Raw genomic sequence first — 26,900 nt, 5'->3', positions numbered from 1 at the left:
ACCACCAGGTCCTGAGCACAGTGAGGAGTAAATCCTGAGTACAGTACTGCCAAGTGTGGCCCCCAAATCAATATATATAAAACATAAATTTACTATTTTTGTTCTTTTGATCTGTCTCAGCATTTTTTACATATTCACAGTCTTATGACACCTTCATTGCTTAATTTCAGATCATTTCCATCATTCAGATGAATTTCTACATTTCCCAGATCCCTCCTTCCCCCATCCCGTGGCAGCCACTAACCTACATTCTTTTTGTGTGGATCTGTCACTTCTGGACGTGACGTGGACTCTAAATGGAATTCTGTAGTATGTGGCTTTTGTCTCTGGTTTCTTTCACTTCACAGTTTTGAGATTCATCCACATCGTAACATTTACCAGCACTTCATGGCTGTATAATATTACATTGAGTGGACATATAAGTGTTGTTTGATCAGGCTCAGTTAAATATATTTGAGTTATTTCCATTGTGGAGGGGAGGAGCCTGGATCACACCTACTACTACTCAGGACTACTCCTGGGTCTGTGCTCATGAGTCACTCCTGACAGTTAGATCTTAGGCTCCTATAGCCTGAGCTAGAGTATAGTGAGTAGGTGTTTACCTTGTACATAGCTGACCTGGGCTAGATCTACAGCACCCTACATGGCCCCCTGAGACCTAGCAGAAGTGATTTTTGATTTCAGAATCAGGAATAATTTCTGAACATTGCTGGGTGTGTGGCCCCTGCTAAAAAACTTAGACCAAATAAAAGAACTTGGGCCTCTGTTAAGCACATATGTCAGCCTTGGGAACCATCTCTGGCCCCCATTTCCACTTGTTGGCTAGTATGAATGATGCTTCTGTGTTAGTGTGCAGGTTTTAGTGTGGAAAGGTTTTTAGATCTTTGGGATCTATACCTAGAAGTGTAATCTCTGGGTGATAAAGTAACTGTAATGAATGTTTTGAGGCATTGTTAAGCAATTTTCCATAATGGTTGCAGCATTTATCCTTTCCATCAGCAACCCATGAGGATTCCAATTGCTCACTGGCCCTGTGGCGATTTCCATTCCAATTGATTCCTCCCCTCCTGGTCCACTTGTGATTTTTGCTTTGTTTGTTGTCAGCCATCCTGGACAGCAACAGCATCTCATTGTGGTTCTCTCACTGCAGTGTTGCTCATCTTTTCACTCTTGGGTCTTTCTATATCTTCTTTGGTGAAGAGACTTTTTTGTTGAAGTGTTCTTGCCAACTTACTTCAGTACTCAGCATTTTTTATTCATTCCCTAACTCTGAAATAATAAATTTTCCCATTTCCTCTAAGGCCCTTATTGTTCTAGCACTGGCCTTTCTGTGCAACCTTTCTCTCTACTCTGCACCTTACATTTTCACTATACGAAACTAAGGAAAGCAAAGCAGTGTGTTCTTTTTCTCCTTCTTTATCAATTCTATCTCCAACAGCAGAGGATGTTCAGCCCGAGGTAGGAAAAATCCTGTGAGCAGAATGGCCATGAGGAAGAAACCACAGGCCTGCAGATCCCAACTACTTTTTCATTTCTCACTCTTGTCCTTGGCAGCTCTGGCTGTTTTTAACTAAGCGAAGTGAGTCCTGCACCATGTTATAGCCTTGTCTTCAGACTGTGCTGAAAGGTTGTTGGTCTGGCTGGGTTGAGAGTTGTGTATTTTCTCATATTCCTCCATGCTCCTGTGGCTCTACAGGCCAGGAGAAGGCAGGTGGGCAGAGACACTACAGCCACTCGTTCTGGAGGTCCTTTCCCTCTCTGTCTTGACTGTAAAGGGCTGGAAAGTCTGCTTCTATTGTGATTAAGTTATAATTTAAGGCAGTGAACATGTGCTCTGCTGGCAGCTATAAAGATTCAAATCATAAAGTTTTACAGTGGAACAGTTTCTGTAAAAGCATCGTTAGGAAGTGGGAACCATGCCTTTAATTCTTATGACATATGGGACTGCCTGGTGGGTGTGGATTTCTGTGGAGTTTCATAGGGCGATGGTTTCTAATCAAAGTCAGTCTCTCTTCTTTGCTGTGGTGGTGTGGCCCGTCCAAGGATGTAGTAAAGGTGGGACTTTTCTCTCTATGTCTATTTCCAGCTCAGCATATCAAGCATAAGGAACTCTCAGGAATTAAGAGTAACCTTGAGGCCAGAGTGATAGCACAGCACGTAGGGCATTTGCCTTGCATGCAGCTGACCCAGGTTTGATCACTGGCATCCCATATGGTCTCCCCCAAGTCTGTCAGGAGTAATTTCTGAGCACCATCAAGTATGGCCCCAAAAACAAAAACAAAAAAAATTGTAATCCTTGTATAACTGTATCTTTTAAATTTTCCTCCACTTGTCTGGTAGCATTCACTAGGGAATGTATGTCTTCCTCTGTCCCTTATTGCACAAGGGACAATCCTAGGAATTTTTGTACCTTTTAGTCACAACTACCTAGAAGATGATATTCTTGAGGGGGATTAGTTGAGGAAAAAGATGAGTGCTGTGACTAGGTCAGTGGTAGAAAGAGAACATTAATAATAGAGAAGGTCTCTTTACCAACTTTCACTTCCATAACTTCCCAGGTTAATAATATATCTGATGTAACATATCCTAACTGAGGCCCACAACATACTCTCAACTGATTGTTTCTCTTGATTTTATTGTTTCAATGTAGCCACTTTCTGCTCCTTCAATGAGCTGACTTGTACATTTAGCAAGACTCAGAACTGCTAGTTCTTAAGCCTGCATATTCCGGTAGTAGCAATTGTACAAATGGCCTAATTTCATTAAATATTTTGTTTATTCCACAATATTGAGATAAAAAGATAGATATTTGTTATTTTAGAAAAATCAAGTTGAAAACTGAGATGAGTTTTTTAAAAGATAATTGCTATTATAACATAAATAAGAGCAACTGAGAGAGTCTTCCCAAGTCTGAAAATCTGCATTCTTGTTATTTAAGTTCTTGTTCTACTATTCCAAAACAAAATCAATAACTATAACTATAACAATTTATACAGGAAAAAATCTGAAATCCCAGCAGTAGATATATGTCTTAGTCTTATATGCCTGTTTGGAATATGCATTTAAGTTAAAATAAACTTTTTTAATATTAGTATATATCTCTTTTTAAGTGAAACTCTTCTTTCCAGGACTTTTTGCTTAACATCTAGAGCACTGGAAAAGAGACTTTCTCTAGAATCAGATATGCCCTTATTCAGTGCAATGATTGACTGTGTTCAATTTTTATAGAGGAAGGAATTATAGTCTCCATTTTACAAGTGGGAAAATTTAGAATTGCTGATTTTGTCCTACTTCACAGACTGTGACGACTTTCTCTGGTGTGTTGGCTATGGAGCCAAAAAGAAGGAAATGAAAAGTCAATGTGGAATTTATGAGCAAATGGAACTAGAAAAGAGAGATTTGTGTTTGATATTGAAGGTAATATTAAGTGGGACCTGAGAGGTTGGTAGACATATAAATTGATGTCTTCACTTTAGGAAAATTGCGGAATTACTTTTGTTTATTTTGTCAAGAGTTATTGAATCATCTACTCTGTGTTGTAAATTTTATGGATATGGCAATGGGCAGGACAGACAAAAATTTCTGATCTGCTGATTGTATAAATTACCCATTCTATCCTGAGGCTTATTCCCTCAAGAAAGTCTTGTTCACATACTTCTAGAGATATGTAGAAAAAATGCTCACAGCAGATTTATTCACAATGGTAACAGCAAAGAGCCTCTAGAAACCTATATGTCTATTCACAGGAGATGAACAGACTGTGGTGTAGTCCTATAATTGAGTACTATAGAGTAGTGAAAATGAAAGTACTACAGGGGTCAGCATAGAACTCTTGGAAATACATCTAATTTAATACACCCATGTTGTGTATGTAAATATTTTGGGGGATTACTATGTTGCTCACCCTAAACTGATTAGGTGATTGTACCCTACCCTAGGGTGTGACCTGGCATTCTGCCCCCACCCTAGGGTAGGACCTGATTCTGCTTTCACCATTGGTTGGTATCTGATCCCACCATTGGGTGGGACCTGATTCTGGAGTATAAAAACAGGAGTCTGTGGAAGGCCGGGAGCTTTTTGCTGGCTGGAACTGAATCTGAGTCTTTGGACTTCAGTTTTGTCCATCCGAATAAAGCAAATATTTCCACGAGCCTGATCGTCTGCGAGCTGTTTACCCGCCGTTTCACCTCAGAACCGTGGGCTAGACAGGGTGGCAGACGCGTGCTCCGAGCTGGAAGAAAAGGGCCTCATTCTCCATCCCTCCATCAGTCAACCTCTTCAGGGGCTGAACTGCTACACACCCATAGCAAAGATCTGAGTGAAACACTCATATAAGCTTCTAACATTAAACAATATATTGCTTAGGGACAGACATATATGTTACTGTAGAGAAAGTAAGCAACGGCATGAAATATTTAGGATAGTATATACTAGCACAGTAGCAGAGCCCTAGGAAGAGAAATTCTGTAGGAGGCCATATATATTAGAGATCTAATCTCCTTTTTGATTGTATGGTGAACAAATGTTCACCTGACTATTGTATTGGCTAGCTTTCATATACCATATATAAAATTTTATTTAAAAAAATAATACCTTATAGCCAGGGAGATAGTACGGCAGGTAGGGTGCTTGCCTTGCACACAGCTCACCCAGGTTTAATCTCTAGCATTCTTTTTTTTTTTTTTTTTTTTTTTTGGTTTTTGGGCCACACCCAGCGGTGCTCAGGGGTTACTCCTGGCTGTCTGCTCAGAAATAGCTCCTGGCAGGCATGGGGGACCATATGGGACACCGGGATTCGAACCAACCACCTTTGGTCCTGGATCGGCTGCTTGCAAGGCAAGCGCCACTGTGCTATCTCTCCGGGCCCAATCTCTAGCATTCTATATGGTCCTGAGCCCACCAAGAATGATTCCTGAGCACAGAAATAGGAGGAAGTCCTGAGCACAGCCTGGAGAGTCCCTTTACTCTCCCTTGCTCCTAAAAAAACAATGCCTTAAAGAAGTTTGAAGTTGGAAAAGCCATAAATTTAGACCTTCAGAAACAAATTCCTTGGTTTGTGCCTGAATCCTGTCCCTCATTTTTACTCTCGACCCTGCCCTGTGGGAGGCTGTCCAGGCTCTGAATGCTTTTTGTCACTCTGTGTAGTCAGTCTGTGACTGAAGAAACACCACACAGACTTGACTCCAAGACCTTGAAGCACGAATAGCAAATGCTGCAGGGGGGAGGCATATGAGAATGCCATCTCCAAGCCCTCTTCATTCAAACAAGTGGAATGCTCAGTTACAAGAAGTGCCTTCCTCTGGGTTACTAGCCATGAGGCTGAAGATGGCCTTGAATTAAACTCTGCCTGGGGTTTTTGTGTGGGATTGTTTTTCAAAGTGGATAAATGGGGGGCTGGAGTGATAGCACAGCATGACTTGCATGCTGCCAACCCAGGATGGTCCTATGTTCTACCCTGGCATCCCATATGGTCCTCCTGCCAGGAGTGATTTCTGAGCATAGAACCAGGAGTAACCCCTGAGCACTGCTGGGGTTAAAATAAATAATAAATAAATAAAATGATAATTAATAAATTAAATAAATAAAGTGGATAAAGAAACATTTCATGGGAAAATTGTTTCAATAAGGGCAAAAGTAGCAGATGGCCTGAGCTGCATCTTTTTGTTTTTGGTTTTTGGGCCACACCCGTTTGACGCTCAGGGGTTACTCCTGGCTATGCACTCAGAAATCACCCCTGGCTTGGGGGGACCATATGGGACGCGGGGGGATCCAACTGCCGTCCGTCCTATGCTAGCGCTTGCAAGGCAGACACCTTACCTCTAGCGCCACCTTCCCGGCCCCCTGAGCTGCATCTTTGACTCTGAGATTCCTTATTTTCCAGAGCCATCAGATATTGGTTAAGAAAGGAACCTATTTATTATGTGTTTGGGGAGATGATCAGTTGGTTACCATGCAGGGAACCTAATTCTTTGGAAGTATAGCATATCAGGACCAGAACAAAAGAGTTATTGTTAAAAAAAATAATGAAAGGAGAAAGAGTACAGCAAATAAGGGTCTTGTCTTATATGCAACTAACCTGGGTTTGATCCCCAACACCCTGAGCCCTCTCAGGAATGATCCCAGAGGCAAAGCCAGAGCCACGAGTAACCCTTGAGCACAGTTGAGTGTAACCCCCAAACTGAATAATAGAAATAGATTCAATTTACATTTTTCTGGAGCTAGATCTGAGCATATCATAGAGCATGCCAAGCATTTCCCAACATTTCTAGATTCACTTACTCATCTTTAAAATTTCATTTATTCAAGGGCTAGAATATGACTAAATTGGTAAAGCACATACCTACTATGTGCAGGACCCTGAATATGCTACAAATCACTATGTGTTTTTTCTAATATTGGTTATAGTACTGGTATCTCCTGAGCACTGTTAGATATAATAACCCTGCTGGCCTCCGAGCATTGCTGCTTCCAAGCATCAATCCATTAGACCTGCATGGCCACAAGTGTCCTCATCCTACCCCCACCCCAAAAACCACTAGTTGTGACCCCTATAAAAGCAATTCCTATAGTCAATAAATATTTACTAACAATTTACAATTCACCAGTGTTCATCCTGGACTTTGGAACAGCATTGGTGAATAAACAGAAATGGTCCATTCCCTGTAAGGCTTTTCCATTCAATGGAGAAAACAAACAAGTAAATACATAAATTTTTTTTGTTACAAATGGGGGTGGGATAAAAATAAATATAACATTTTTTGTTTTGGGGTCACACCCAATGACGCTCAGGGGTTACTCCTGGCTATACACTCAGAAATCGCTCCTAGCTTGGGGGACGGTATGGGATGCCTGGGATCGAACCATGGTCCGTCCTAGCTTAGCATGTGCAAGCCAAATGCCCTACCACTGCACCACCACTCTGGCCCCAAATATAACATATTTATCAAGATATGCACAACAGTATAGAACAGCCTGGTGACCTACTAAGAAAGATTTCTGGAAAAATTCACTTTAATAAAGAATTGCAATGAGCAAGTGAAAAGAAAGAAGAAATTATTTGTTATATTTGAAGAATGAGAAAGAACCAGTGACACTCAGGGTTTAAAAAGTGACAAAGAGGGGCCGGGCGGTGGCGCTAAAGGTAAGGTGCCTGCCTTGCCTGCGCTAACCTTGGACGGACCGCGGTTCGATCCCCCGGTGTCCCATATGGTCCCCCAAGCCAGGAGCAACTTCTGAACACATAGCCAGGAGTAACCCCTGAGCGTTACTGGGTGTGGCCCAAAAACAAAACAAAACAAAACAAAAAAAAAAGTGACAAAGAAAACTGGTTAGACATTGCGACTTACTAAACAAGCATGAAAACCTTAGTGGTGTGCAAAAGAAGGACTTTTTCTCTTCTAAAAGCTAGTGTTAGAGGCTTAGCTCTGCAGGGGTTTTTGCTAGTTACAGTAGAAGAAACCCTAGTCTGATCCCTGCATATTTTGTAGCTCCCTCTGGAGAGACAGTAGCTACCTGGAGAGCAATTCTCCTCAGGAGGCCAACCTGAGGAGAAGCACCAGGCCCAAAGGAATACAGGATGGAGCAATCCCAGAAATGAATCAGACATCCAGGAGCAGGGAAATCAGCATTCTTGTGGAGATAATAAAGGAGTAAATATTTGGGAGCATAATCTCATTTGTTGCAGTCTACCCATTGTTCATGAATATTCACATTCTTCTCACCTGCCAGATACACTTAGCTATTATCCCCAAACTTCCCCCCACCTTCCCCAATTTTATCCAAATCATGGCTTCTATCTTCAAATCCATGATTTTGACATTGCTATATTGTTTTTCTTGATCTGAAGGCCTAATAACTAAAAATAAACATATTCTACCTACCTCAAATTATTGTGGTTCAATAGATACAAGATAATGATCAATTATTTTATTTAAAAAATAGAAGTAGAGAAACTGGAGCAATCGTACATCAGGTAGGAGTTTGCCTTGTATTCAGCTTGACCTGAATCTGATCCCCAGCACCTCATATGATCCCCTGAGCTCACCATGAGTGATCCCTGAATTCAGAGACAGGAATAAGCCCTAAGCACTACTAAGTCTAGTACCACTTAGAGAGAGAGAGAGAGAGACAGAGACAGAGACAGAGAGACAGAGACAGAGACAGAGAGACAGAGAGAGACAGAGACAGAGAGAAACAGAGACACAGAGAGAAAGACAGAGACAGAGAGACAGAAAAATAGAGGGACTAGAGGGATAGTGCAGGGGTTAAGACAGGTAACTGGTATGCAACCAAACCTAGTCAGATCTCTGAAACCATACAATCCACTGAGACTCACAGGACCCTAAGCACCACAGACCTGAACATCTCTAAACACTACCAGAGTGGCATGGGAAATTTCCACCACCTCAGGGCCCAAGAAACATTTCATCCTTGAGCCCTCACAGAACTGCCAGCCTGTTTCACAAGAATTATAAGGAGGGCCTTCTGGGCCTCCTGAGCACCACTTGGAAGAATCCCCATTTACCCCTCAAATAGAAAATAAGAGTGAATTAGGGGCCGGAGAGATAGCATGGAGGTAAGGTGTTTACCTTTCATGCAGAAGGTCATCGGTTCGAATCCCGGCGTCCCATATGGTCCCCCGTGCCTGCCAGGAGCAATTTCTGAGCACGGAGCCAGGAAAAAACCCTGAGCACTGCCGGGTGTGACCTGAAAACCACAAAAAAAAAAAAAAAAAAAAAAAAAAAAAAAAAAAAAATAAGAGTGAATTAAATATACACAGGAATCACCAGGAGTAGAAAGCACTGTGGCAGTTCTGAAATTTTATTGGGACTGTTGGCACGTCATACCAGGCTAATTACTGGAACATTCTCTCTAATTAGACCCAATTTCTGTCTCAGAGTAGACCCCCCAATTCATTATTCTTTCTGGCTCTTCTGTCATCCTTTTCCATCATCCTTGGACGCTCTCAAAGAGGGCATTAAGTAGTCTTTGGTGCAGCTTTTTCAGTTGTCTTCCTGCCTGTAGAAATTTCAAGATTCAGAGACCTTGTCAAATCTCTTTCTTGAACCCATATTACATTTGCCAATACACCTGCCTCACAAACATTGTGGATTTTCTATGTATTTGATACTGTGTCAACTCTGTATGTTACAGGCCATATCCCTGATTTTTACAAAACATGATCTGTTCAAATCTAATTACTCAGGCTGCTATTGAACCATGCTTATAAGCTTTCTGGGAGCCTCTTCTCTGGCTGAATGTGCTGGAGAAAAGGCTTCCAGGAGCTAGGTGCTACCTTATTTTTTTTACAGAGCTTCACGAAAACTTATGATATTATTTTTGCCTTACCTTGAAACTTTTTCTAGTGGAAGCACCCTGAATTTTATCTTTAGTCCCATTGTGTGTATTAATTTGAAGCTATTTTACTAGGAAAGCTAAAGATAAGAATTTTTTTTAACTCAGAAGGTTTACTCAATACAGTATATTTGCAAATTAGCCCTTCTTTTCTATATTTTTTTTAGGGTGGAGGTACTTTATCAGAGTGACAAGCTGGCTAGACTGGGGAAGATGAAGATGAACTGAGATATCTAAGGAACCTAGGGCTTGGGATCCTGGCAAGTGCCAGTGTCCATAGGGAGTTACCACCCCCAGGACTGAGCACTGGGAGAGGAGGCAGGGAGGGGTAAAAAAAAAAGGTGGTGAACGAGTGGTAAAGGGAGCAGGAGGAAAATGGGGAAGAGAAGGAGGAAAATGGCAGCAGGGCCTGACTGAACTCAAAGTCAAAGCCAAATCAGCAGCAGGTGGAACTCAGAATGGAACCTCCTGGGAAGCGCACACAACCATGAAGGCAAGTTATAGCTGTTCATAGGTGAACCACATTCATGGAACCCAGGCACAGAAAGGAGGGCATGAACCTTTTATAAAAGGCTCAGAGACCTTCCTTCAGGAGCATGGTTGCCCAGGTTGCCATGGGCAGCACTGTGGTTTTGGCTCAGGGCTGAGTTTATGTATCTTGTTTTCAACATATCCAAGGGGGAAGTAATGACAGTGGTGCAGAAGCCTGCTATGAAGGCGGAAGTAAAGTAGCATGGGAGGTTATCAGCCAAGAGGTTGGCCTTCAGGAAGGTATCCTTGATGAGGTCATAGGTCACCAGCTTAATACAGTTGACAATGGCATTCCTCGTCATATTGAGAGAGGTGCCTTACCAGAGGCCTCTGAACCATTTCTCACAGGCAATGGTCTTGTAGGCCTCCATGGTCCTTTGGTATTTCTGCCCACCTCCGGCACTACCCCAAGCTTGAAAATAGACCTTGACCACATCTATAGGTTGGGTCACAGCCACAGCCAAGGTACCTGTGGTGCTGCCTGCCAGGAGGCTAGCCAGTCTTTTCTAAATTTATCTTTCTTATAATTCTCATCAAAATTAGCTAAAAGCAGCCAGCTTATAATTTCAGTTTTTCCCCATAAATTCTCCTATGCACAACTGGATCATTAGATTTTCTGCCTTCCAGAAAATAGTGTTGCTTATCCAAATGTTTACCACCGATACTACTATTTTCTCTTATACCACGCTTTTATATCAGCTTCTTGCTGCTCAGTACCTAGTTGCAAAAGCAATGTCACATATTTTAGATGGTTGTTGTTTTTGTTACAATAGTATCTCAATATCACAGTGGTGGAAAAAGAGAAGTTCGCCAAAGCAATAAGATATAAAGGGAGAAAACAAGAGGAAGCACACTCAACCCCTAAAAAAAACTGATCTTTTAAGATTTAGCAGAGGGTACAAAGAAAGTAGTCTGAGGAGGAGTAGAGAGAAAGATGGTAAAATTAAGAAGCAATGGTGGGGGGGCAGAACAATAGCACATCGGTAGGGCATTTGCCTTATATGCAGCAAACCTTAAAAGACCCCGGTTTGATTCCTGGCAACCCATATGGTCCCTCACACCTGCCAGGAGTGATTTCTGAGTGAAGAGCCAGGAGTAACCCCTGAGCACCTCAGCTGTGACCCAGAAACCAAAGAAATAAAAGCAATGGGGGAAATGTTTTTAAGAGAAAAAAATGGAGAGCTATGTTAAGGAGGATTCAGGAAAAAGCTATGTCTTTTAAGATTTTCAATCCAGAAGGTGATTGGAAATCTTGAGAGCCATTTTAGTGGACTGTAGGACAATTCAAATTGACATTAGTTAAAGAGTTAATGGGAAGTGTGAAAAGATAGACAGCAGATGTTTGGCAATAAGGAGCAGAAAAATATGATAGGTGTAGAAGTGGAGTCAAGCAAGGGATTTTTTTAAAAATAGAAAATACTGGTGCATTTGTATAGGCTGGTGGAAATGATCCAGGCAAAGAAGACTGATAGTCTAAGAATGAGAGATGATTACACCTTTTAAAAGGTAAGAGGCATGAGATACTGAAGACAGATGAGGAACTGGACTTTACTAGGAAGAGGGTTGTTCTCTCATATGGAACAGGAGGAAATAAGAAGATAGATACAGATACAAGAAACCAAAGCCATGATAATTAACATTTCCCAGGTACTTATTATTTGTCAAGATTGGTTTAAATGTTTTACATGTTTTTCCTTAATTCCTATGAATTAAACGCGGTTTTAATTTAGCCCCATTTCACAGAGAAGAAAACAGGCTTTAAAGCAGTTACTATTTTTCTAATAGTTTAAAACTTGTACATAGCAGAGCTGGGATATGAACCTAGTCAGTCATACCCTGAACCCATACTCTTCATTTTTCTTCCACAGGGAAAGGATTATTTCTTCCTCAGAAAGCCAATATTCAGAAAATATGACAATTAGAATGTACTACAAGCCAGGCCACAACTTGTCTAGTCTGGAATCTTCTAGACTTCCTACTCAAGTAGGCAGAGAATGTTGAAGGAAGGAGGGAGAGTAGACTAAAATCAATGTCTATTCCCTTTCTATATCCTGCAATTTTCCAAGCATTTTCACTGAGCAATGAATAGCTTCTGTAGAGCATGAAGCCTTTCTGTAGAATGAAAAGAATCTATTTTCTGGTGTACTGAAGGTCCATAGGATCTGGAATGAGTTTGCTCGCTTTGCACATCGCTAGTTCCTTGACAGAGCCTGCTAATTCAAACCTAGTGAGTTTTGTTGTTGTTGTTTTTGGGCTACACCCAGTGGCATTCAGGGATTATTTCTGGCTCTGCACACAGAAATCATTCCTGACAGACTCAGGTCCATATGGGATGCCGGAGATCAAACCCAGGTCGACTACATGCAAAGCAAATACCCTACCCACAGTGCTATTGCTCTGGGCCTTGAAACTTAGTGTTTCATACAAACTCAAGGGAATCATTCCATTTCCTCAGGGCAGTTAACTTTGCTTTGTCCTGACCTGTGCTGGGAGTCCAACTTTCCAATATCTACTCTTGCTCAAAGAAATCTGAGTCAAATTGTGTGTGTGAGTGGGGAGGGGGCTACTAGAGAAAGTACTGCTTTTTATATCTTGTGTATAGAGTAAGGAAAGGGAGACATGCCAGGCCCATATCAGAAATATACTCATTATGTGACCATGCAAATGCCTGATGCTCATCTCCTTAGCAAATACCCAGCTAGTGCTGGTTCCCAGCCTTGAGCTGACTCAAGGAGTTTAGAGATGAATGAGACTCTGCTGACCTTGAATTCCCAACTGGTAGGTAAGCAGCTGATTTCACCCTGCAAAGGTGCTATTTTTAAAAATCTGAGTTGTGTGCCGGGTAGTGTTGGGGTAGATGCATGTCCAATGAAGAGAGTGTCAGAGTCTACACTGAAGGGCAGTTAGACTGATCTGAGATGACAGCATGCTGTTTGCTTTCACCTTCATGTTCGTTATTGCTTGGGTTGCCTTTTCATAGGTTGCCCCCTTAGGCATAGACCTTTTCTCTCTTGAGCTATCTATGAAGAGCATCATAATATCAGTGAATCCTGCCCAAAGTGTCAGGGACCAATGACTAATCCCCACCCTCAAAACACACACACCGCAAACAAAGTTGTGAATTCCCTTTTCCAAGTTAAGAATCTGGTTTCAGTTATCCTAAACTCCATAACCCACACACTTGCTGAAATGTTTCTATAGATTTGGCTTCCAGATTTCTCACCTTACCTGGTCTCAGCAACTGCTGAGATCTCATTTCCAGAATTTACCAGATTGGGCAGGTAAAGATTTGGGGAACCTCAGTTAAGATAGTGTGGTGACTTGGAAGCTAAGATTTCCTCAAATCCTTAGGCTCAGAGCCCTCTACAGGATGTCCCAGAGGACCTTTGAGACAAGAAAGAGCGTTGAGGAGCAAAAGAGCTCTTTAGCCCAAGGAATATAGCCTACAGCCACTGCAGCCAGAATGCTGTCCTAACTCGTGCAAGAAAGGAGAGGAAACCAGTTTTAGTGGGCACATAGCACCTGGCTGTCCTGGTGGATTAGTGACAGAGTAGCTGAGCTCTGGTGACAATAAAGACACCACCAACAAGATCACTAACTTTCTACTTAAGGTGGATTGGTTGGGAGAGGCACATGCCAACACTCTAATGCCTGGTGCCTAGCAGGGGGTGAGGAGATGGGAATGGGGGGGACTGTTCTAGCTCCATAGGAGTTGACATGACATATCTTGAGAAGAAGAGAATTCTGGAAGAGGGTTCTCTGGCAGTCCTCTGAATACTGCCGGTTCTGAGCAAAAGACTTGTTCTCATCAGCCTTTTCCTCCTGGATAAGCAGGAAGCTCTGAGGCATTCCTTCAACATAATGGATTCATCTCTCTCTTGTGCACTGAGAATATCCAGCTGAATCTTCTAGTTGCACCCGCCTTAGGAGAACTAAGTCACTGATGACCCAAGTAACTGGTATGTGCATTCAATCAGAAACCCTAGTGGAGGAATCTAGGAAGAAATAAGTTGTCTTTTACATGTGAGGCCAGTGCTCTGGGCTCTTTCCTCCACCCCACCCCAATCTCCTGGCCCCCAAAAGGAAACAAACTGATGTCATGAGAAATTCCTTTCTAATAACAAAAACAAATGGGAGGTCTCTAGGGAGGGTAAGCATGGAGAGATGGAGGTAGTTTAAGAATGAGAAAACGGTGACTGTTGCTCCCAGTTCTGGTTAAGAAGCAGTGAGAATTTTTCCAACATCATTTTGAATCAAGAGAGATAGTGGAATCACTATAGTAAAATCTCAGAGTGGAAAAAATGTAAAGAAAACCAAATCCAACCTAGGCTGCTCTGCCCCAGGAAAGGCATTAGTCAGGCAGCCGCCGGAGCCAGACGTCTCTCAAGAGCCTGTTTTTCAGTGTCACGACGGTGGCTCTCCATGCTCAGGGTTTTAATTCCAGCCTCTAATCTCAGTTGCTTCTGTGATAAATTAATTGTAATGATAGAGGCCCCAGTTACGAGGTCTGCACCGTTAGCTTGTAATGTGAGCGACAGGTTTAAGGCCGGCTTTATTTAAGGTGCTGGTAATTACATGGGAGTTAGCATATGCAGGCAGAGATATGATTCATCCTTGCAGCCACAAGCATGACACAGCTGTTTGCAGGATAAAATAGGGGAACCGTGTTGTTACAAAATGTTCCCCTTATTATACCTCATTAAAAACAAGGCTGTGAAAAGTCAGACTGGCGATGAAGGAAATGGATGGCCCCACTGTCAAGCCTGATAGGGAAGGGGCTCAGCGCCGTGCCTGGTCGTTTCATTTTCGATTTATTTTTATTTTTTTTAAATGTTTTTGTCCTTTCTCTGACTCTTTGCTCCCTGGTATTCAGCAACTCACTGAATACTTGGAGAAGCAACCATCTCCCAAACCCTCTTCCTTTCTTCTTATGAAATGGGGTCTGCCCTTTTCCTTTCTTAGATAAGGCTGTGAATTTTCAGAAAGAAAAAGCATTCACTCAGAACAAAGAAAGGGGGGGTCTTTTTGGCGACCTGTCCCAATTTTGTCCTCCTCACCTTCCACAGGGGCACATGGGTTGCAAGCTCAGAGGCTCCAGCAGGGAGCAGAGCTTCAAAGTCACTGAACATCAGGGGTGAGAGAAAGAGGCTTGTCCTTTCATGAGACAGACATGAGCCGTCTGCCCCCATCATCTGGCTTTATAAAAATAACTTTAAAAATAAAAATGGATTTTGGCCTCATTTTTCTCTGTCCTTCCTCTCTCTCAAGTGAACTAGTGAGAGTTGAAAGCTACATGCAGATCAGCATTGAACCATAGACCCAAGGCCAAATAAATTAAGTGGTTCTTTATCAAAGGGCATAGTTCAGAAAGATAGGAGCCAAGGTAGAGAGAATATTCTTCAGACAATAGCCATTGCAGAAGGCTGTTCCCCAAGACGTAGCTGCATCTCTGTTCAACAACAAGGACTGCATGGTAAGCCACAGTGAGTAAAGGCATGGGCTAGAAAGCTTGAATGGGTACACATCTTAGTTCCACCACCTCTTTGTTGTGTGGCTTTAAGTCAAAATGTCTCAATCTCCCTAGTCAAAAAATGTAACTGGGGGTCAAGGATGTAACTCAATGACAAACCTCATGCCTGGTATCTGTGAGGACCTGGGTTAATCCCCAGTACCCCAAAATCAAAATAGGCAAGTAAAATAAAACTTGTAATGTATGGCATTACCTACCTCTAGGGTTGTTATAAGAATGAATGAGCTGGGCCAAAGTGATAGTACAGTGGGTAGGGCACTTTCCTTGCACCCATATTATCCCCAAGCCCACCAGGAGTGATTTTTGAGTGAGGAGTAATTCCTGAGCACCACAGGTGTGGCCTTAAACAAAACAAAACAAAAGAATAAATGAGCTAGTTCCTGTAAGATTTTAGAACAATGCCTAATAAATAGCAGGTGCTAAATACTATGAGATGGGGGGAGCAGGAGAAAGCGGATGTTGGCCTACACCTGACACTGCTCAGGACTTATCCCTGGCTCCATATTCAGGGGACCATATGTGGTGCCAGGGATCAGGCCCAGGTCAGTTGCAGACAACTGTATTCTCTCTGGCTCCAATAAGTGCTAGATTTGTTTATAAGTAACAGAATTAACAGCTACAAATTGCTATGAGCTAAGCTATATGTTCAATTTAAAAGGATAAGTTGTTTTGTTCTGTTTTTAATGTGGCAGCTATAGCAGAAGTAAAAACTTTAATTCAATTTATAGAATTGGGGCAAGAGGAAATGTCAAATAAACAGTAACAAGTGTTGATAAGAATGTAGAGAAATTGGAACATCTATACACTCCTGGAGGTAATGTAAAATGATGCAATCACTTTGGAAAATAATCTAGACATTTCCCAGGGAAAAAATTAAACATAGAATTATGTTTTGATCCATACACTCAGGAGTATTAAAACATATGCCCACACAAAACTCATATGCCTATATATATGTATATAGGCATATATACAGTACATATATACATATATATGTATATATATTATATATATATAAATTGCTCCTGGCAGGCTCTGGGGACCATATGGGATGCCGGGATTTGAACCACCGTCCTTCTGCATGCAAGGCAAACGCCCTACCTCCATGCTATCTCTCTGGCCCCAGGAGCGATTTCTGAGCGCGTAGCCAGGAGTAACCCCTGAGTGTCACCGGGTGTGGCCAGAAAAACCCAACAACAACAATGACAAAAAAATCGGGCATATGGATCGGAGAGATAGCATAGCAGTGAGACATTTGCCTTGCATGCAGCCGACCCAGGAGGGACCAGATTTGATTCCTAGCATCCTATGGGGTTTCCTAGCTTACTGGGGCCTATTTCTGAGTTCAGGGCCAGGAGTAACACCTGAGGGCCGCTGGGTGTGGACCAAAAACCAATCAATCAATAAAGTTTCAAAAAATAAAATATTAAAAAAATTAAATCAGGCATAAGGACTTTAGAGCAATAGCACAGTGGTAGGACATTTGCCTTGCATGTGGCTGACCCAGGATGGACCTGGGTTCAATTTCTGGTATCCCATGTGGTCTCCCGAGCTTGCCTGGGGCAATATCTATGCACAGAGCCAGGAGTAACCTCTGAGCACTGCCAGGTGTGGCATATAAACCAAAAAGAAAAAAATCAGGCATAAGAGTTCTCTCTTTCACTACTCCTATTAAATATAGTACTAGAAGTACTGCCATAGCAATCAGACAAGAAAAATAAAAGGCAAAAATATAAGAAAGGAAAGAATAAAATAATCTATTTGTAGATGATATCTTACATGCTTCACCAGAAAATTGGCTAAAGCTAATCAAAAACTTTTGAAAAGTTGCAATATATAAAACCAACACATAAAAGTCTGTTGCATGGGATCAGAGAGATAGCACAGTGGTAGAGCATTAGCCTTGCATGCAGCCTACCCAGGACAGTTGGTGGTTCAAATTCCAGCATCTCATATCGTCCTCCAAGCCTGCCATGAGTGATTTCTGAGCACAGAGCCAGAAAAAAACCCTGAGCACCACTGGGTGTGACCCAAAAGCCAAAAACAAAACAAAAAAAAAAAAAGTTTGTTGCATTTCTAAATATAAACAATGAAACATCCTAAAAGAAATTTTATAAAACCCATTAACAATAGTATCAAAAACAATAACATTCTTAGGAATAAATTTAAACAAGGAAGTGAAAGATCTGTACACTGGAAACTATAACAACTTATATAAAGAGGCCAGAGTGGTGGCACAGGGTGAAAGGCGTGTGCCTTGCATGTGCTAGCCTAGGACGGACTTCGGTTCAATCCCCAACATCCCATATGGTCCCCCTAGCCAGGAGCGATTTCTGAGCACATAGCCAGTAGTAACTCCTGAGCGTCACCGGATGTGGCCCCCCAAAACAAACAAATAAATAAATAAATAAAATAAGCAAGGATATTGAACTTTTTGTTTGTTTGTTTTTGGATCACACCCGGCAGCGTTCAGGGGTTACTCCTGGCTTCATGCTCAGAATTCTCTCCTGGCAAGCACATGGGACCATATGGGATGCCGGGATTGGAACCACTGTCCTTCTACATGAAAGGCAAATGCCTTACCTCCATGATATCTCTCCGGTCCCAAATATTTTTATAAAGAAGAGATAAACAATAGCCATAAATACCTAAAACGTTGCTCAATATCACCAACCATCAGGGAAGGGCATGTCAAAAAACCTCAGCAGAATAGCTGTCAGTAAAAGGTAACTGTATACAGCTGTAGGAATGTAAGTTGATACAGCCACTATGAAAAACAAATAGTATGGAATTTTCTAAAAAATATTTTTCAAAATGAATCTTTATCTGACCCAGCTATTCCACTATGGGTTATTATATATTTGAAGGGAATGAAAAGAAGATCTTAAAGAGAAAGCTACATTTCCATGTTACCACAGCACTGTTCACAATAACCAGGACATTAAAACTACATGCCTGTCAACAGATGTATGGGTAAAGAAGATGTGATAAATGTGACACAGGGCCAGAGAAATAGTACAACAGGTAAAGCATTTGATTCCCACACAGCTGACCCAGGTTCAACCCCTGGTACTCTATTTGTTCTCATGAGCCCTGAGAGGACTGATAGCTGAGCACCAGTGGATGTGGCCCAAAAATTAAAAAAAGAAAAAAAAAAGATGTGATATAAGAAGCTGAGGAGATGACACAAAGGGCTAAGTTATGCTTTGCATGATCGAACCCTGCATTAGATCCCAAATCCACATGGTCCCCCAAGTACTGCTTGGTTGCTATTCCTGAGCATTGAGCTGAGAGTAGCCACCAAACATTACCCAGAAAAATAAAAGAAGTAGTATGTAGTATACACAATGCAGTGTGGTATGCATATACACATATATGTACTATATTATCTAGTCACAAAATAGAAGAAAACCCTGCCATTTCCAGATCCAATGATAGGGATGGACCTTAATGACATTATGCTAAGTAAATGTGTGCATCAAATCAACATATAATTCACCTGAGACTTACATAGTGTCAATCATGTCTCAACAAAGCTGGGGTGGAGGCCCAAGGCAAAGCACTCATACATTCTATAACATGAATGTAACATGGATGGGTGAAACTGGAGTACATCAAGCTAAATAAAATGAACTTGACTCAAAAGACCTTATAGTATGAAAAATGATCAGAATTGAATCTAGAGACTAAAAATAGATTAGAAGTTGCTTGGGATTGGGAAAGAAGATGATGGGAAAATTGAAGGTGAGGACTTAGGGCAATGGATTTGAGATCATGTGATGAAAGTGTTCCAAAATTCATGGTAGCAATGATTACATGACTCCCTGACTATTCCAGAACCACTGACTATTACCTTTAAAATAGGTTAAGTGTAGGTCTATTGTATATTATATAAATTACACCTCAATCAAGATTTTTTAATGAGGAGAAAAAAATAATGACGACTTAAATTAGCTAAGTAATTTGCGATGATGGAGAGGAGGGTTATAAAAAATTTTAGAGCCAGAGAATCTATTGGACTCAGCTCAAAATCTGATGTAAGGACAAATGAGAAGGGAAAAAATCATGATAAAACTTCTTCTTTTTTTTTTCTTTTTTTTTTTTTGGTTTTTGGGCCACACCCAGCGGTGCTCAGGGGTTACTCCTGGCTGTCTGCTCAGAAATAGCTCCTGGCAGGCACGGGGGACCATATGGGACACCGGGATTTGAACCAACCACCTTTGGTCCTGGATCGGCTGCTTGCAAGGCAAACACCGCTGTGCTATCTCTCCGGGCCCATGATAAAACTTCTAACTGGGATCGAAATAATGGCGCAGCGGTAGGGCATTTGCCTTCCATGCGGCTGACCTAGGACGGACTGAGGTTTGATCCCTGGCATCACATATGGTCCCCCAAGCTAGGAGTGATTTCTGAGCACATAGCCAGGAGTAACCCCTGAGTGTCACTAGGTGTGACCCAAAAGGCTAAACAAACAAAACAAAACAAAACAAATACCTGTGATGCCAGGAGTAATGAATAGAAATGGGAATTTTCCTTTGAAGAGAAGGTTTTGAGGGAGTTGGGAATGTAGCTCACTGGTAAAGCATATGCTTTTTATATTTGAGGTTTGATTTTCAGCACTATAGAAGCAAAATAAAAACCAGACTTGGGTGATAAGACAGATATTATTATATTTTCATAAAATAGGTTATAAGCAAACACCTAATTTATTCAACTTAGGTAGGCCCTAAAGATAAGAGATGGTCTTAAAGACTGCCTTCTAAAGTGCCATCTTAAGTGGATAGTGTAGTTAAAATAAAAAAAGATGCAATAAGAATTTTTGAGGGCTGAGCAAGTGAATTTTAGCCTGCAATTTGTGGGAGGACCTAACCTCCAGAGAACTAGGATGCACCAATGGATGAGAGGAGGAGATATTGGTGAGATACTAATTCTGAGCAAAATAAACTCTGTATGTATTGCCACAGAAGTCAAAGGAGAGCTGAGAGTCAATCAGCAGAGCTACACTCAGGAGGACAGATGGTTCAGCTCATTGGATCCCTGGTTTAGACTCATGGTACTCAGTGCAGGTTGATTGAAAAAATAAGAACAACAAGAGCAGAAAGTGTGCTGGAGAAACAAACACTGGTCCTGTGGCCATATATAAATAAACCTTGTCAAGCAGTGTGAGCTGAATCCAAAAGATGATGAAAAGTCATGGAAGTCTTCAGTGGAGCAGAAAGATGGTTCCAATTGTATTTCAAAAGCAGCAGGTGGAGAGTTAAAGAGTGGCTCTAGACTAGAGCCTCTAGGGAGATGTTCTCCACTGCCAAGATGGGAAGATAAATTAATGTGAAGGGAGAGAGCTTGAGTTTTGACATATTGCATTTTAGGTGCCTGTGGGGAATCCTGGTAAAGTGGGAGGTCTGTTGTTTCACCAAGGGGGGAACTAACAAGAGGAGGTTGGACTAGTGATTTGGTTGGAGTAACACACAGTTCTATGATGACAAAAGTTATAGAAGCAAAGTGAATGTTCCCTGATGTGAATGCATAGGCCAGAGAAAGAATGAATGAAATTCAAAGCCTTGTTTTAATGGCCAGAGAGAAAGCACAGGGTTACCCCTGCACTTGTGCACAGCTGACCCCAGTTCTATCTCTAGCATCACATTCCCCCCTCCCAAGCACAAGCAGGAATGACCCCTGAGTACAAAGCCATGAGTAGCCCCTAAACACTGCCAGGGCCCTCCACCCCCCAAAAAAATATCTGCTTTATTATCTAACAGCTTGCAGAATGAGAGGGAATGCTGTGGAAAGAAAGGCTTAAATTAATGGACCAGGGCTCCCTTCCATTCATGCTGTCATATTAGGTGGAAGGGAAGAAAGCTCTGTGCACCCTAGAGGCATGGGGGACTTGCATATCAACAGTTCCTGTGTTCACCCTTACCCTTGATCGCTTCATGCTGATGGCAAGGCTTTCTTTCCTGGCAGGTGTGATGCTGCATGTGATAGATTTGTGCAATGTAGCCCAATGGTCTGGAGCACAGTCCTGACTCTTCCCTCCTTGCCCCAATCATAAAACCACCTTCCCTGTTCAACTAGCAAGGTGTGAAAGTGAAAAGTTTCACAAAGAAAGTTTACTTGGAGATGTTAATTTTGCAAGCCTACCCAGGCGGGCAGGGCACAATGGGTTAGACTAGTCTCAGCATGAGAGTGGCAGGATGTGCCACTGTCCTCTGGACTGTGGATGCCAAAGTAGTGAGTCTTCCTCTGTTCCATTCCTGTTGCCGCATAAGTACAATCTTGGCCAAAAACTCCTCCTGTAATGGCCTCCCAGTGAGCAAGTGCTTCTCCCTGTTGTCTCTCCTAAACAGTTCTGGTCTTGCCCTGCATGCAGAGCAAGGGTGATGCTGGTACCACCTCTCAAATAAATTCTGAGCCCAGAGATTCCAAGACACTTCTATGATGAGAAAGGGGGCTCCTGCAGACTTCCATGTCTGAAGTATCTTTCTTAACTTAGTCATGTCCCTGAGCCACTGTCCAGACTTCCAGAAGGCCAGTTGTTCTGGACACATGGGTAAAGGGTAATTGCTCCTCTTTTCCACTAGTGCTCAAAACTCAGCTAAATAAAACTACTTGTTCTACCAGAGCACTGCCAGAGAGTCCTTTCCAAATAAAACAAAACACAATCAAATAACATCACCTGCTTTAATGCCCTTGGATCCTTACCCATCCACGTGGGTAAGCTTTAGTGCCCCCCCCACCAAGTGATCATCCTTCTCTTTGACTTTGGTGATTTGTATGTGTGTGTACCTTTGTTTTGTTTTGGTTTGGTTTGGAAGTCACCTGACAGCACCCAACAGTGCTTAGGGATTACTCATGGCTCTGCAATTAGGTATCACTTCGATCAGACTCAGGGGATCATATGGGATACTGGGAATCAAACCTGGGTTAGCCATATAAAAAGCAAGCTCCTACTCACTGTCTTCTCTGGCCTCAACCTCAGTGATGTTTTATTGTATGAGAGCATCTCCCCAAGTCTCTTCCTGAATGAAGGCCAAATGCCAGAAGTAGAGGATCATCCTTTCCTCTGGTACATGATAGTCACCTATTAGTTCAAATACACTGCTTCCTCTCATTCCAAATTTACTTATGCCCTATATTTATTAAGCCCCTATTATATTGTTCCCAAGTCCCACTCTCTAATGCCCCACCCCCTTCTTGCAGTTAGAAGTTGCATCCTAAATCTTTTTTTAGTTTACTGATTGATTGATTGATTGGTTGGTTGTGGGGCCACACCCAGCAATGCTCAGGGGCTACTCCTGGCTCTGTGATCAAAAATCGCTTCTGGCAAGCTCATGGGATGCCAGGAATCGAACTGGTCCATCCCAGGTCGGCCACATGCAAGGCAAATGCCTTACCACTGTGTATCTCTCTGGCTCCCGCATCCTATATTTTTAAGATAAAACTTTCTCCAAAATTGATGCTGTTCCTTTTCATCTGCAGCTTTAAGGCATCTGGACTAGTCTTGGGGGCCAAGGAGCCTAATACATAAAAAGCTTCTTTTGTTTGCACAGACATAAAGGCTGCATGAGTGGCATGGCCTTCTCTTGGTTCTGACTGGCTAGACCTGTGTAGGCTGGGAGGAAGCCAATATTTACTCTGGAGCAGATTTGGAGCATGAATTTCCCTCTTGCTTTCAGTTTTGGATCTTTCCACCACTTTGTATTGCTTCTGGATTCTCAGAAAAGAAAATTTCATTGGTAGATGTGAAGTGGTGATGCCAGAGATATGAATGTTCCTAATACTGCTGACACATCTCCAATTCTGTCACAGTCTCACACTCTAAGTCTGTGCCTGATTGGCAAGAGCATTGCTATTGTATTTTCTCTTTATTTCTCTCACCATGAAAACTCTAGAGCCTCCTTCATTTGATGTTGATTTCCTGTTGGTATATCCCACAATCTGAGGTTCTCATCTTTAACTGCAGATTCTTATTGGAATCACTGGGAAAATTTCTATTTAGTTAATTAGTTATTATTTCATGTTTGATTTTATTCTTACAAGCTAAGTAGATCAAGAAAACTACTGAAAATATCTCATTTAAGCCAACTTACAAAGGTCAGAAAGATATTAGAGAGTTGAAGACATTTGTCTTGCATGCAACTTAACCCAGTTCACTTTGTCTCACATGATCCCCCAGACATCACTAGATGCAGGCCTGAAGGCTCTAAACATTGTTAGGGTCCAGCACTATAGGGTCCAAGTAGCATCACATCCTTGAGCCTTTGCATTGAACCCCCAGACCTCCTAAGCACCTCTTAAGCGATACAAACAAAACTGTATCAGTTCTTTTATTTTGGGTAAACTTTTAATATAGGTATGGACCAAAGAGAGAACAATGGACTGGAGTCCTTGCTTTGCCTGCAAATGACCCAGGTTCAGTCCCTGGCACTGCATGGTTCCCTTGAACATCACCAGGAGCAACCCCTCGAGCACCAAGACAGGTATAGTCCCTGAGCACTGCCAGCAATAAATGGATAAATAATTCAAATATCCCCCAATTTTCAAAATTGCTCATTACACTATGTTCCTTTTATGAAATATCTACATTAGTACCTGTTTTGACTAACTGAAAGAAATGTGCAAAGTATTTCTTCTCTTGTGACATAAAGACAAAAATAGCATTCAGATGTTTGCTTTTCAGCAGTCGTTCTAGAGGCAGAAAGCAGCCAAGGTTGCACCATGAGTATATAATCACCAACTCTGTCCTAGGAACTATTGTTCTTAAGTCATATCTCCTCTCAGTAGACACTAGTGTTATTTTGGATTGGATTGTTTTTTAGCATGGGTTGGTAGGTTGTTCGGGGATCTGGAAATACTCAACTTGCTTTGCATGTTACTCGGTGGTGCTTCTTTATGTCGTTTCAACTCTGGATTAGTGGTTTCATAGGAGCATTCTTTGCAAATAGTGAAGGAGACCTTCAGATTCCCATCCTGACCAGATTATTATGACATTGATTCTGGGTGTAACCTGGGCACTGGGATTTGAAAGCTCTCCTAGTAAGTCTAACTTGGTGCTGCCTTCTTTGAGAACCATAGCTCTAAGCTGACCCCAGTCTTACCCTCCTCCATCAAATCCTCTAGTCTACATCATTAATTCTCAGACTTTAACAAGACCAAATCATCCAGGAGGGCTTATTAAAAAATTGCTTGCTGGGCTCCAATCCCAGGGTTTCCTTTTCAATAGGTCTGAAGTGCAACCCTTAATTTGCTATCATAATAGATGCCCAAGTGTCGCTGATGATGCTGGTCCAAGGATCCCATATTAAGGACCATTTCACAATATCCTGCTCTCTTCAGATCCTTGATCTTTTCCTCCAGTGATTGGGTTCTCCACACTACCTCCCATGGAAACTCCAACATTCATTCCTGAGACCATATTGTTACCAATAATCACACCCTTTGTCATATCCATTTTAATTATCCTCCTTCCAAACACCAGTTTCTTTCCTCTGTATAGTGCCCCACTTCCAATCCCCATGGAACTCTACTCCTCTGACACTCCTCTGATCCTACCAGTTGTCACTGCCCCTCGTCCAATCATGCCCTAACTTCTCTCCTCACCCTGTTCAGATTCTCATGACCTACCATTAATTTTTGTTCCCTTACATATATCCTCCACCAGTTCTCTTATCTCTCTTTCATGATACTCTCCCAGCAATACCTTCATTCTAGTGAAGTTCACCTTTTGCTTTCTTTTTTTATAATTCTTGCTTCTCACTTAATTGAGAGAATGAAGCCATCAGAAGTCAACTCTTCCCCACTTCCATCATCTCATGTAGCAGTCTATTGAATTGGTACCATCACTTGGCTTTCTCTCCTGCTCAAAGGCATGCTTCTCCTTTAGAAAGAGACCCACCCCATCACCACACTCTAAAGTCCAGTCTCTCTACCTTCCTTAAGGATATTTTCACAGTAGTAGTTGTCTCCCTAATCTTTATCAGATTTGTTTCCATCTCAATCAGATTTGTTTCCTCACTTTTGGGGTCATTCCATTCATCACAGAAACCTGTGATAACACTCTCCCATTTTAAAATCCTTCCATTGTTGGGGTCATGCAATAGTATTGTGGGTATAGCACTTACCTTTTGAGCATCTAACCCAGAATGCTGTCTCAGGATCCCAGATGGTCCCCTGAGTATCACCATGAAAAATTCCTGAATGCGGAACTAGGAGTAACCCCTGAGCATCAGTGGGTGTTACCCAAAAACAAAACAAAACAAACAAAACCCTTCCTTTGTCCCAGTTACTTCTCCATCTCTTTATTTCTCTTTTATATCTCTATTTGTCATCCTCCTCTCCTTTCATTTCTATGGAATACCTCCTGGTTAGATTGGTTTTTGGTTTTTTGTTTCCTTCCTCTGAGTGCTTGTCAGTGATTTCCTCTATTGCCAAATTCAATGTCCAGTACTAAGTCCCAATCATGCTCTTATGGTCATTACCTCTGTCTACCAGGGGTCCTCAAACTTTTTAAACAGGGGGCCAGTTCACTGTTGGAGGGCCAGATTATAGTAAAAACAAAAATTATGAACAAATTTCTATGCACACTGCTTATATCTTATTTAGAAGTGAAGAAACAAAATGGTAATAAATACAATATGTGGCACGCGGGCCGTAGTTTGAAGACCTCTGGTAGACCTTCTTCACTAACTTCTGGATACCAGCTCTCTCTGGTTCTCTTTCTATGTCATGGCTTCTCCTCTCTCTGATTTCTAAATTTAGAGTACCCTTGGACCTACTCTACAGACCTCTTATTGTTTTCATCTGTACTTCTATGCTAGTAATCTCTGCCAATCTCATGGCTCTAATATCTGTTTTATGTTGATGACCCCCAGATTCCTATCTCTAGTTCAGTTCTGTTCAGATTTCCACCTGCAATTCTAGCTCATTTACTGGGTAGCTCTAGTTGGTTTTTCACTAGCATCTCAAGTACCAAGTCCAGAACAGAATTAGTGATTTATTCTAGGTTAAAATAATTATCCCTAGAGACCAGAATGAAAGCACAGTGATAGGGCATTTGCTTTGTATGCAGCCAACCTGGGTCAACATGAGTTCGATCCTTGGCTTCCCATATGATCCCCAAGCCTGCCAGGTGTCATTTCTGAGCGCAGAGCCAGGAGTAACACCTGAGCATTGCTGGGTGTGGCCCAAAAACTGAAAAGAAAAGAAAGGAAAGAAGGAAGGAAGGAAGGAAGGAAGGAAGGAAGGAAGGAAGGAAGGAAGGAAGGAAGGAAGGAAGGAAGGAAGGAAGGAAGGAAGGAAGGAAGGAAGGAAGGGAGGAAGGGAGGGAGGGAGGAAGGAAGGGAGGGAGGGAGGGAGGGAGGGAGGGAGGGAGGAAGGGAGGGAGGGAAGAAGGGAGGGAGGGAGGAAGGGAGGGAGGGAGGGAGGGAGGGAGGGAGGGAGGGAGGGAGGGAGGGAGGGAGGGAAGATTATCCCCTTTGTTTCTTCC

The 26,900-nt window shown here is 42.1% G+C and overlaps 1 protein-coding gene and 1 pseudogene across 2 annotated transcripts in view; one reads left to right on the top strand and one right to left on the bottom strand.

Annotated features, from left to right (window-relative positions):
* The window catches only part of RNF220 (ring finger protein 220), a 247,611-nt gene that overhangs the window by 70,815 nt on the left and 149,896 nt on the right, over positions 1-26,900 (top strand). The window lies entirely within an intron of this gene.
* LOC126010881 (mitochondrial uncoupling protein 2-like) overlaps positions 9,853-26,900 on the bottom strand; it is a 93,569-nt pseudogene continuing 76,521 nt past the window's right edge.

This window comes from Suncus etruscus, chromosome 6 (assembly GCF_024139225.1).
Source record: "Suncus etruscus isolate mSunEtr1 chromosome 6, mSunEtr1.pri.cur, whole genome shotgun sequence".
NCBI classification, from domain to species: Eukaryota; Metazoa; Chordata; class Mammalia; order Eulipotyphla; family Soricidae; genus Suncus; species Suncus etruscus.
This window is presented reverse-complemented; position numbering and strand designations above follow the sequence as displayed.